This window comes from Corvus cornix, chromosome 12, assembly GCF_000738735.6.
Source record: "Corvus cornix cornix isolate S_Up_H32 chromosome 12, ASM73873v5, whole genome shotgun sequence".
Taxonomy (NCBI): Eukaryota; Metazoa; Chordata; class Aves; order Passeriformes; family Corvidae; genus Corvus; species Corvus cornix.
Genome location: NC_046342.1, coordinates 10,304,613 through 10,317,229, shown reverse-complemented (window position 1 = coordinate 10,317,229; position 12,617 = coordinate 10,304,613).

The following is a 12,617-nucleotide window of genomic DNA, read 5'->3' as shown; positions in this document are numbered from 1 at the left end:
GATATAAAGAAGAATTTTGTTACAATGAGGGTGGTGAAAACTGGACCAGGTTGCCCAGAGAAGTGGTAGATGCCCCATCCCTGAAAACATTCCAGTCCTGGTTGGACAGGCCTCTGATCAACATGACCTAGTTAAAGATGTCCCTGCTCATTGCAGGGGGTTGGAGTAGATGACTTTAAAGGTCCCTTCCAACCTAAACCATTCTGTAATTATATGATTCTATGGAGAATGGATGAGAGGGACAATGTTGATTTACAACACAAAGGGGTGGTCTGGAAGCACTATGATGGCAGTATTTAGCTTAGCTTTGCTTTCAGTCAGTGTAGATGGTTGACAGAAAAGGAAAGGTTTGAACTCTGGAGAAAAGGAGAGAAATGATTGCTCAGTTCTAGAGATTAAGGGACTGCCACATTAGTGTCCTGTCTGTGTACCCCAATAATGGCTCTGATTATTGTTAACAGACAAGGCCCTGAATCTGTCTTCTGTTCTGAGAGTTTTTTTCTCTCACAGAATACCAGATCATACTCAGCTCTCATCATCTTACTCTTCAGGTATGCTGGGGATAGATGTAAGAGGTTCTACAGCTTTTTGGGCAACTATTCCACTCACTAAGAGATTATGTCAAAACATTTGAAACAGCAGAAGTGTAACATTTATAAATGAAGTGGTTTGCAAGAAGAGATTTTGAAGAAGGGGCAAGTGGCTTCTGGAAAGGATCAGGAAATTGTTGCAAGGATAGGAGTACGAGAGACTTGTTTAATAAAGGTTTAAACATGCTTGCTTGAACTGTGGCTCCCTGCAGGCCAGTCAGCAGCTGTACAAAGTGCTTACAGGATGATGGTAAGCTTCCCCACCTTCCACATGAAAGGTCTTGCTCTGCTTTCTCTAATATAAACTGTCTCATTAAGACAGTGCTCTTCTAGGCATTACTCAGCTTAGTCTGAGGATTAGTAATAAACCAACCACATAAAATAATTCTTAATAATGTAGCATTGTGTGCTATGGGAAGGCATTGAGGTAGAAACTGGTAGGGGAGGCATATGAATAGAATAGAGTAGAATAGAATAGAATAGAATAGAATAGAATAGAATAGAATAATAGAATAGAATATGTGCAATTTCCTCAGTACTTGCACAGGACTAGAGGGCTCTTGGCATTGTAAAGGTCTGATCTCATATTTGAAAGAGTAAAGCTACACACCATTCTGAAAAACATGGAGTAAGACAATCTCTGCCATAAAATAAATGCTCCAAAAGACAAGTCCATGCAGATAGAAGATGTTGGAAGCATTTCTAAATGAAGTTGTTTGCAAGAAGGTATTTGGAGGAAAGAGCAAATGGCTCGTAGAAAAGAACCAGGGAAGTGTGTTAAACATAACTGTGAAAATCTTTAGCCATTCTTTCGTCTAAAACCAAATTAATTTGTCACCTGGGCTTGCTCCCATTCCTTGGATGCAGTCAAATAGCTGTGAGCTTTGGTGCTGCTGAAGACAGTCAATTTAACAGTGAAGAATAACCAGAGAGTTCCCTCCAGCCATATCCCTTTGTTCCCTGACACAGCCTCATGTCACAGGACAGGAAAAGAAAGAGCATGACCTATCTCCATCTTTATATTCCATTAAGGATCTGTCTATGAAGTGGTATCCTCTAAGGTTGCTCCCTCCATCTATTATATATCCAGAATGCATAACACAGATAAGAAAGAGAAGAGAATGTATCTTAAAGACCAAGAAGGTGACAAAAGGCCTAAACTGTGGCCTCAGTCTTTCTCACATTATTCCAGTGCCTTCACTGGTCTTCTGGGAGCTTAGCCTATCTGCATCAGAAGAGGAATAAGGGTGCTGCATTTTAGAACTGTATTTTCTGTTTTGGAGAAGGAGCTCCAGATCTCCCCAAAGCCTTCATGGGTAGAAGGAAGAACAGAAATGCTGGTTATTTAGTCAGAAAAAAGTAACAAGTGTCTCTCATTGGATTACTGTAGAAATTGGTCATAAGCCAGGAGACAGCCAAAGTCCTTAGCCACGAGCATGGCTACGCCCTTTGTCAACACCAACAATGGAGAGTCAGTGGAGCCTGAGCCATGCTGGAGGCTGTTGACAACCTGATTTGTTTGCCAGCCTTTTGGGTGACATGTGGATGGCCTGCAGCTCAGACTTTATGAATTAGTGTTCATGGCAAATGATATCAAAAGTCTTCTGGCACATTCTCAAATTCTGGCACCATAAGTACATTAAGTCAGCTTGTTGGAGTGCTGATGGTGCACATAATTCAGAGCGTGTAATAACCCTGGGCTCCAGGCTGAGATAACGAGAGTCTCTCAGATCACACAAGACTTTGGCCAGGGAGCAAGGGGGAAGAGCTTAGGGAGAAATCTAAAGAAAGGAGAAAATAAGCTCTTCAGCTGCGTAGCAGCACTCTCCAGGAAGGGCCATGCAGAGCAATAACTTCTGTTAGCAGTGATACAACTAAAATACAGAGAGCATACACACAGCGGAGGGCAATCACATCTTCATTGTTGTAAAAATTCAACATTTCACCCAGAAAAGCTTGTCTGGACAGTAGCAGAGTGTTGGAACAGGGCCTGGATGTTAGCAGCTAGTGAGAAGTCAAGGGGGGGAGCTCACGACCCACCAGGAATAATTTTTCTTCAAGATCTTGAATAAATAGCGAGAAGCTGTTGTGCTCCTTTTTAAAAGGCATCAGAAACAAGGCAGTTAAAAGGAAATAATCAAAGTGGTGGAGTTGGGACCTGCATCTGCTAATGATGTACACATGTAATTTTTGCATGCAAAACTCATGCTTGTGAAGTTGTAAAAGACAGAGTGGGTGCTTCAAGTTCACTTTTGTGGTTTTGCAAACCATCTGCTAGTTTGTGCCTGCAAGTGAGAGATGACTGTGTATCTGCTTTCCTGCAAATGTGATGTTGGTAGTCCTCCGTTTCAAAATTTGGCTCTGGTGGTCTTCTGAATGTGTCTCATCTAATCTTACCTGTCATACTTTCAGTCTAAAATGTATGGTTATTGTCCCTTGAACAGTGTTTTAGTTTTTAAACAGTATCATTATTATGAAGTCCCGAGGTGAGCATGAGACTTTCTGAACATGCCATAATTAGATTGCCAACACTAACTTAGGCTCAAAGAACGTGTCCTCCTATAGGCATAGGGCACAGGGTTTGCTGATGATGTTCCATCATCAACAGGATGTTATTTTACAATAAATAGTACTACAGAGAGTCCCAGGTGCCAATTCTTCCTCAGGTGGCTGCAGTGTGAGGGAAAGCAGTGAGGAGGCTCCAAGGATTTGTGCAGACCAGGATCTCCCTTTGCCCAGTTGAGGCATTAGTGAAGTGAGAGAGACTCGGGCTGGATCTAAACCTGTGGAATAATGGCCTCCACAGTTCAGTTGTGTTAAGTGCTGCAAGCCAGAAGATTTTCTAGAGCTGACAGAAAACGTGCTGGTGCTCAGCTGCTTTACAGGATGAGCCCTTTATTCATCTGCTTTAGTGAACGGCATGGTGTCCATCTGCCGTGCACTGAAGTCACCTTTCCTTTCTGGGATCCTTATGAAGGCTTTTTAAAAGAAAAAGGAAAAGAAGAGAAATGCAGAGGATAAAAACGTCCTTAATCTTTCAGAAGTATGGGAACTTGGCTGTACTTCTAAGCAAAACCAGTTCCTTTAAGTAGTCATATGCTGCACATTTCCCAGAAGAGTATTTTAATGAAGGTTGTTTTGTAGTTTGGGTTTTTTTAATTCTAATCAGTTTTAGCAAGACAACTCTTGCACTTCCAATGCAGGGATCTTGACTGGGGTCTACTCCCTTTTGCAATCTTCTCTTCCAGTGAAATTCCTAGTGTCCTGATCTGTCCACTGTGTGGTTCTCCAGAGAGAGATGGTCAAAAGTATCACAGGTTAATATTTCAGAACAGGGAATATTCGAATATTTCCTACAGTTTCTTTAGCTAGAGCAATTTATTTTATCCTGCAGCTGCATGGGAATGCTTGGCAGGAAGGTCAGATAATAAATTCAAAAGCGCAGATTTCTACATTGCCTTTTGTCATAGATTTATTATCAAGTGGGTCTCTTAAAGTCTATTTACATGCTTTTTCCTTTAGTAATTAAATACTGTGCTGAAGAGAGATTCTCCCAGCTTTTCACCCTTGGGGTAGCTATGTCAGAGAGATCTTTCTGTATATCCAGATTCCCACCCAGTTTGTAGTCTTGCCCTCAGTTTTGTCTTCCATTCTGTGGACAAGCGGGCTGGACATCTTTGAATCTTTGGAGTTGAGAACTCTGCATTTTGGTTCACACATGTTCTGCTCTCTGCTGATCACAATAATGTTGCTGACTCCAGTTGTCAAAAGAAGCCATTCTTCTACGATTTTTGCTGCTTCAGTGGAATTAGCTGATTTTCATAGTAACTGGTGCTAAAAAGCTGTTGGCTGAATTTCTGGCTCCTTTCAAGGTTTCACATCTGCTCAGTAAGGTGGTTCCTTCAGTAAAAACAGGCCCGCCCAAGAAGCTCACAATATTTTTCTGCTTCTGGGTGGTGATCTCAAGGAACAATCTTCCTTGTGGTTATTTGGTGCTTCCAGGCCTGGCTAGGACCCAGGAAGGTGCAGGAGGCACAGGAGAAGGCATTGTGCAAAGGGGAAGACTTAACAGACTTGGTGTTTTCTAAAGGTTTAGACATGGATGAAGCTCAAATTTCAGGGAAGGTTCAAATAAACCTGTATTTGTACTACAAATAGATTTCTTGACCTTGCTAAACAACAGCACATCTCAGGCACAAACAGACTGCTGTCAAATCTCATGATTTTAAAAGTCTCTCAATTTTTGTGTTTTGCTAGAAAGAGTGATGGGGAGAGAACCTTTTCCATCTCTTTAAGCTCCTTGTACAAACAATAGTTTGAAAACATGGGTCTGACAATCTTGAGTATCAGGCCAACTGTGCAATGAACTCAGCATTTCTTAATGGTACAGTTTCAGAGCCAGCTGATTTTTTTAGGCTTTGGTGGCAAGACTCAACCCTCAGGTCTTTAGAGATTGTCATCCCGTTGACTCTTGATACAGTTTTCTGGCGGACCCTATTCTTCTACCAGGTTAACCCAGAAATCAGAATGAAATGTTCACAAACACTGGTGTTTGGGTCTGTGACAGGATCTCAACATAGTCTTACGGAGTAACTGAAATGTTTTTGTTCTCCATCTGCAGCACTAGCAAGGTGCTGCTTTAAAATCCTAATGCCTGTGCATTCCCTCAATCCCCATGTTCAGAGGTGCCTTACATTGCCAAGACAATATTCACAGTATGCCTAGCTAATTTTAAATTATTGACTTTGTAATTGGTGAATCTGTGAACGAAAGCCTTAGTACTGTTCAGTGAAGGCCTAAACTCCAAACCAAGACAAATGAAGTTATTGATTTTAATTAACTGAGCCTGAAGTGATAGTAGTTCAAAGTAAGAATTGCTGAAGTGTTTGTCCTTCTCTTCTGTGGTAATCCACAAAGATCCCTGTCCCTGGAATATCAGCTGCTAGCACAGCTGTCAAAATCAAGAGTAAGATGACAGAAATGACTTCTTCCCAGCCCATCCTCTCCTGAGAGGGTGCTGTTGGCAGCCAGCTCCATCTGGTGTGGGTTATCCAGCATCAGGACTGTGAAGGCAGTGTGGGCTTTGGTCTTGCCTCTTGCATGTCCTTGGCTTGTTCACAGAGCTCTTGCAAGTGTTTGGAGGATGTGGTGGATGGGGTTGAGGGTGGTGGGAGGAGCAAAGCAATGAGGTTATAGAATCTAGTTATATAGCTTAAATCACTGGGTTTGGAGTTCTGCTTGGAGAGTAGGACCAGCCAGGCTAAGGCAGGGAGCTGCTAGCACTGCTGCATTCCCTGCCTGATTTTTCAGTTGCTTTCTCTGTCCCTCGTATGGAATTAATTTTGTTATTTTGACTTTTCTCTGGCTAAAGTGTTTTATGTAGTACTTTGGATGTTACTGAGTCATTGATAAGTACTAACAAACCATCTGCTTATCTCAATTTGAGCCAGAGGATAGGCTGCAAAGCGTGGCTGGGTTGGTTTTTTTTTCCTTGTTTCATTCTTTTTTTCTCCTTTTAATATGTCAGAGAAAACTGCAGCAGAGGGCACTGTGTGGTTAGGTTTCAGGGGAACACTTATTGAATTGCACTGGGTGGCTGGGAGCAACCTCCTCCTGAATGCCTGTACAACTAAATAACAGAATATTAAAAGCACTCCTTCTGAACATGAGGGTTTTAGGGTTTAGAAAGCAGGCTTTTTTATATTGTAAGGACTCGGCTGTTTTAATTTTTAGAGTACCTGGGAAGTGCTGGCATCAGGATCTTTTTCTATTCTGTGCAGGATTTGAAAGACAGCCTCATTAAAGGAGCAGCATAGAACACAGATGACATCGAGTAGGCAGGCTACCTATAATAATGTCATGTTTTGTCATTTATAATAGATAGTTCTTCCAAACCTTTGGGATTCCCACAGCACTTGGCAAATTAAATATTTGAACGTTGTTAAAGGGAAGCCTGTTCAAAGAGACCGGGCAGCTGTGAAGTGGGACATGGATGCCACTGTAGGAAGGGGTGGAGTGCTGAAATTCCATTTAAGGGAAGTCCCCATTCACACAAAGCATGTCATGGGACATTTTAAAGTGTCTCTTCAATAAATATGGCCTTGTTTGAGTCACAATTGGAGAGAACTGGGTACGGTAAATAACACGCAGTGTTTTCAGAGCACTGCCACAGGGCTCATCACACAGCAAGCTGTGTGCAACCCCCCTTACCTTCAGCTGACAGTAGGGAGGTGGATCTGACATGTCTGGAAATGAAATCCATGCTTTAAAGAGTCTGTGTTTGCTCAGACTGGAGCCTGGCAGTGCAAAGCCATCTCCCCATGCCAGCCTTTGCTGTCAAGATAATGTTGAAGATAATGTTAAGTTAATTATTTCTGGATCCTCAGGTCAGTGGTGAAAGTTGCTCTGGCAGACAGGGACACTGCTGGGATAAATACTGTACAGCGCTGAGCTCCCTCTGGGGCAGGGCTTTGGGGCCGCAGACTGCACCAATTCACAGCAAAGCATAAACTCACAAAAGAGGCTCATGGTTCTTCTTGTGATTGAAGTTAAGCATGTGCTTAGAAACAGAGTAATAGGTTATATTTATTTAATTTGTAAAGCTGGATTTCTGGAAGAGGGAAAGATACCAAGGAGAAGGATGGACTGCTCTGACACCATCCTGTCAAGGGACTGCCAGTGTGGCAGGACATGCTAAGGGTGAGGAGCAGATGGAGCTCTAGAGAATGCAGCTTGATCCCATGAGAGCAAGAAGTTCAGTCTGTCTTGTTCTGGGTGAAAATCAGGATGTCTTACTTCAGCATAAGTTTATGACTTTCCTATAGGTTATTAAAGAAAGTGGTAAGTAAAGAAGCAGCTATAAAACTGAACAGCATTAAAATCTCCAAAAATTAGAAGAGGAATAAAAGGAATGAGCAGAAAGCCTTCCACTCTCTCCATCACATAAATGATGTTCTTATTCTAGTAATGGTGACAGGAGGTGGTCAGGTGGCATTATTTAGCTGAATGGCCTGCGTCTCCATGTGTGCTCAGATAAAGTTCAAAATGACCTTTAAAAAAATCCATTTTTAAAGATTCTTTTTACTTCAGAAAGGTCCAACTTTAGTAGCTTAAATTTAATTTTGTTCTTGAGGGAATCAGCTGTGGGGAGGGAAGGCAGTGCCAGAGATACTCACAGTAAACTAATAGCAGGTAAAATATCATTTTAAAAGAGTGAGTGGAAAGCATTTGCCATTGCAAAGGGGAAATTAATGAATTCTTTTCCCCTAATTCCTTTCCTCAGGTTTGATTTCTGATGTATTTTGTGACTGCCACTGCCTCTGCTTATGTTAACATGAACCGATTAGCTGGCTCATTGGTTAGACTGAACCCAGGGTCACAACACAGGGACTCTGTAGTGGCCAGCTGCACACACAGGCACAGGCACGGGGACACAAGTGTCTGCAGCTCTAGGAACACACAGCTCACAGGACAACCCCCACTGCTCCTTGGTAAGCACAGACTGTGCTTTTTTTCCTGTAAATCTCCAGCACCAGAAGGATAAATTGAGTGCAAGCACTTTCACAGCTGTACCCTGTAAGGAACAGCAGTGACATGTTGTACATGGACAGGGACTTCATCACTTCTTAAGAAGCAGTTGCACTCCTTAGTTCCCACACTACAGAAATCTGTCTTCAGGTCAGTAGTGATGCTGGGCCAAGGAGAGATTGCTGGAAACTCCTGTCAGGACTGACTGGATGAGGTGTTCCAGCACTGGACTGTTACACAGGAGTGGAGCCACCTCTCGGATCCTGAGGTGGCCTTTGCTTTAGTGGAAATTTCATTTTGAGCTCCTTTCAGTGTTTGCTATTCTTATGTAGAAAATAGATAGAAGTTGTGCCAATATTCCCCAGTAAGAATTTCAAAATGCACCATTGCAGCAGCTGGTAAGCAAGAAAGGGGGTGGGCAAATGTGTTTTAAAATCAACAGAAAAAAAAAGTGCCATCTCAGTCATTGGAATGAACAATAAAATCTTCTACACTTATCATTGTTGTCCATAGAAAAACATCCTTTCTTCATCTCATACTTCCTCTTTCTGCCTGGAAGATCCTGTCTGGATGCTGGGGACAGCTCAACACCTTCATTCTCTGAGTTTGAAGTCCACAACACATGGACTTCCTGTCTGAGAATTCCTAATGTCAAGCAAAGAACTGTTGCAGAGCTTCCCAGGACTTCCCAGACTTATCTTCTTGCACTTAAAGTGCCTCTTGAAGTGAAGCTGGATTTAGCTGTGCTGATAGCAGTGGTTTGGTTTGTCCTTTGGTTAAGCTGCTGACAAGCGAATTCACACCACTTCATCTTCCCTGGAGATCCCAGGCCTCTCCTGGGCTTGTTTAGAGGAACAAAAGAGGTTGGGCTGGGGTTGGACAGTCCAGAGTGCCCATGTGTAAAACCAACATGGACTGGCCAATATGGGAGGGTCGTGCAAGGCTGGCTGGGTCTGTTGCTGCCCTGGCATGGAGGGATAAGCAGCTCCTTGTGGACTGGGGACTCCATGGTGCATTGGCTGAATTTTTGCACCTGTGTAGCCCCTGTGTGCCTGGATCTCACTGCAGGGTGCTGCCAGGGCCCGGCTGTGTTGGCAAGGCAGCAGCCTGCCCCCTGCTCCCACCCTGGGGTGTCCCACAGATAATGTCCAGCAGGAGATCCAATTAGAAGCTTGACTGGCTAACCAGAAACAGCAGCTGGAAGCTGAAGTTGGTGTGCCTGCTGTGGGTAAAATAGAAAACTCTACCTGCAAATCCATCTGTTGGAAATTACTGTGTCTTGATTCTTTATTGCTGAAGAATAGCCTATCTGCTTCCAGGCCTCTGATGCAATGACTCATTCACAGGAGTCCAGTAACTCTTTGTTTTTTCTCTTTCTGCCACCAAACACAGTAGATCTCCTCCAACAGCAGTTTGTGTTGGAGCTAATTCTCTGCTGAGCCATTATCACGGAAAACAAGAAATTCAAATATAAACCCATTGGCCTTCCCCTGCAGGAAGAGCTTGGACCTCGATGTACTGCCTTCCTGGGAACATCTGCAAGCTCAACTTTTTTTTGGTACAAGGTAGCTGAGACCTTGTACTGCAGATGACCCCAGGCAGATAGTCAAAGATGACTTTAAAGGCTGGATAATGTATTTCACAACGGTATAATCCTGCAGTAGCCTGAGGGTTTAGAGTTGTTTTGTATTGTTTTTGATGTAGGGCTTATTTTATGAAGAGATGTTGCTTTCTTAACTAGCACTGCAGTACCTTAGGAGCTGTTCTGCAGAGGACCCACTTGCTTTAGGCTCTCTGCATAAAACCCAGCACTTTTGGGGGGGCTGTGTTCAGACACGTGCATGACATGCACTGCCACTGCCACATGGAAAAAGATCTTTATCTTCCAACGTCAGATTTATGTATATGTGCAAACACGCGCTCGTACATGCAGAGAGGGAACTGCATGTCCTCACAGGTATGGACTATACAGAGATGTGCAGAAACAAAGTCATACATGCAGTTCAGTTGAGGCCACTTTAAATTATTTGTTCATGCAGTAGTTGTGCATGTTTTATTGTCTGCATCCTGACTCTTCTCAGATCCCTCACAAGTGTTGGATTCACCTTAGCCCCAGAATACATGAACTAGTGATGAAAACTAGAGAAAAAATATGGGGTCATAATGTAAAAGAACATTGTAGGAGTCCATTTTGAAGTATTTTCCTCACCCTTTCCCCCCAACCCCTTCTAGTCTAGCCATAAAAGGTGCTCCTGCTGTTTTTCTTCTCCAACATCTTTCCTTACAAACTTTAATAAGTAATCAAGTGTGATCAATTCCTGCTACTACTCTCCTGCTCCTCCATTTGCTCTTCTAGTGCAGAGCGATTGTGTAAAAAAGACCTCCTGGGGATCCTGCACTGATTTATTCTCAGCTGATCTGAAACTTCAGCCATTTTCCTTCCAACATTGTCCCTGGCAGAGCCTGTTCTGGGAAAAGAAAGATGCTCTGAATGCAGCCTCTGGTGTGTGATCTGGATCTGAAGCCTCAGACAGTCTCTCTGGTGCCAAGAGTGCAGCAGGGCAGACGTGGCTCGGCTTCAGGCAGGGAAATGAGAGAGAGGCTCAAAGTGGGCATTTAAACGTTCTCTTTTTTGCATCTATTTGGAAGCCACGAGTAAAAAGCCACGAGTAAAAAGCCACCATATGTTTTTCTGACATCAGGACTCACAAGGGAGGTGGTATGAAATAAGGAGGGAGTTAGGAAGGTGAAGCTCTCTTCACTCACCTTCAGCACTGGAGTTTCACCAGTGCAGTATGAGACAGAGCACAAGGGGTATCAAATAACCATCTAAACCAGATCCCTGGTGTTGGCCAGTAATGGGGGATGGTGGTAGAGTCTGGAAAAAGAAAATAAGAAAGAGGCCAAATGGATAGAGTGGAGCTTTTCCCCAGAAGCTGGCAAGCTGCAGTTCAAGGGACAATCTTGGAACCCAGCATATGTTCTAGTGAAGGAATTTTGCAAACATGCTGGGTTTGCTGCCCCAGGGGGAAGATGGAACTCAGCAAAGAGGTCTCAGGGCAGAAGCACACACAGCCCTAGAGGGGCCAGAGCAGCGGTTCAGACTTTGATCCTCCTGGAGCTGCAAGCACAAATGCAAATAATTTGCAGTGAAGTCTGCCAGTCACTCAGAATTAGCCCAGCTGCACCATCCTCGCTCTTTCTGCATTTAGAGAAATGAAACTCAGGGGCTGCACATGTATGCTCATGGTGCCAGTGTTGACCTTCTTTCTAGCTGAGAAAGATGAAAGAAGGGAGGGTTTGGATGCAATCAAAAAGCACCAGAACTCTGGCAACTCTGACAACAGTGACGATGCTCCCCCTGCCAAATCAAAGGGGTTTGGGTTAAAACCTTGACGTTAGGGCTCTGTAAGATACACAGGATCACAAGATATGTGAGGTTAACAGAAAGTTAAAGCCCCAAGTATCAGAATGCCTGTGTTTTCAGCACATCTGTGTTTTCAGTTTGGATTAAGTGCTCTGGCACCCTTTGATACAAGAGTCACCTTACAGCCTGCCTGTAGCTGTAACCAACAGAGGCTGCTTCCTTTTGCTCCCTCTTCCCTTTTGTGCACAGCCCATTGCATCACTGGAGCAGGATGAGGATAGGGAAACCGTTTGACCCCGGTGTGCACACTTGGTGCATCTGGGAGAATACAATCTGCTTCTCCCCTCAAGCAATTATAAGTGATAACTATTTTGCTATTCAAGGACCGTGATTTCAACACTCGAGGGCGTAATGCACCGGGGAGGCAGCTGAGGCTTTCATGCCGGTGCTGTATCAAACTGCACAGTTTCCAGGAAGATGAATATCCGTAACCAAGTAGCACAGCAGAGCCCAAAGCCTGTTCAAAAGAATTCTTTTTGATGATCTGGTTTTATTACTTTCAATGAACTGAAGTCTCCAAGGTACCAGTGAATAAGGGATGCTGTAAAGCCGCATCTTGTATACATGTTTCAAGCTGCGTCTGCTGGTGCTGAAAAGGATGAAAGAGAAACTGCTTAGCAATGACCCAAGGGCCCAAACCCAGCTCAAGCTTCCATGGGGTGTTTGCTGAGACAAAAAGAAGATCTTAACCGTTTGCACTGGGACATGACAACTGGGACACAGCCTACATCATTTGCTGGCCCCACTGGGAAAACTAATCCATTTCCAGGACAGAGCATGTGGCATGTGCTATGTGTTTCACAAAAGGTCTTTGCCAGCTGGAAATGAAAAATATGAAATGTCAAGTCAGGAACAGGTAGACGTGAATTATGGGGCTCTGTGCTATCTGGAAAATCTGGGGGATTTATTGTGAGACACTGTAGTGGTCAGAAGACCTCTAGGGAAATGCAGTGCTTAACTTCACTGGTCTTGTTTTGTCTGTACAGAATATGTGGATTCGAGTATAAAACACAGCTTGGACCATGAGTACCCGGACCCGTCTGGGAATGTGGTTCAACATAACCCCCACCACA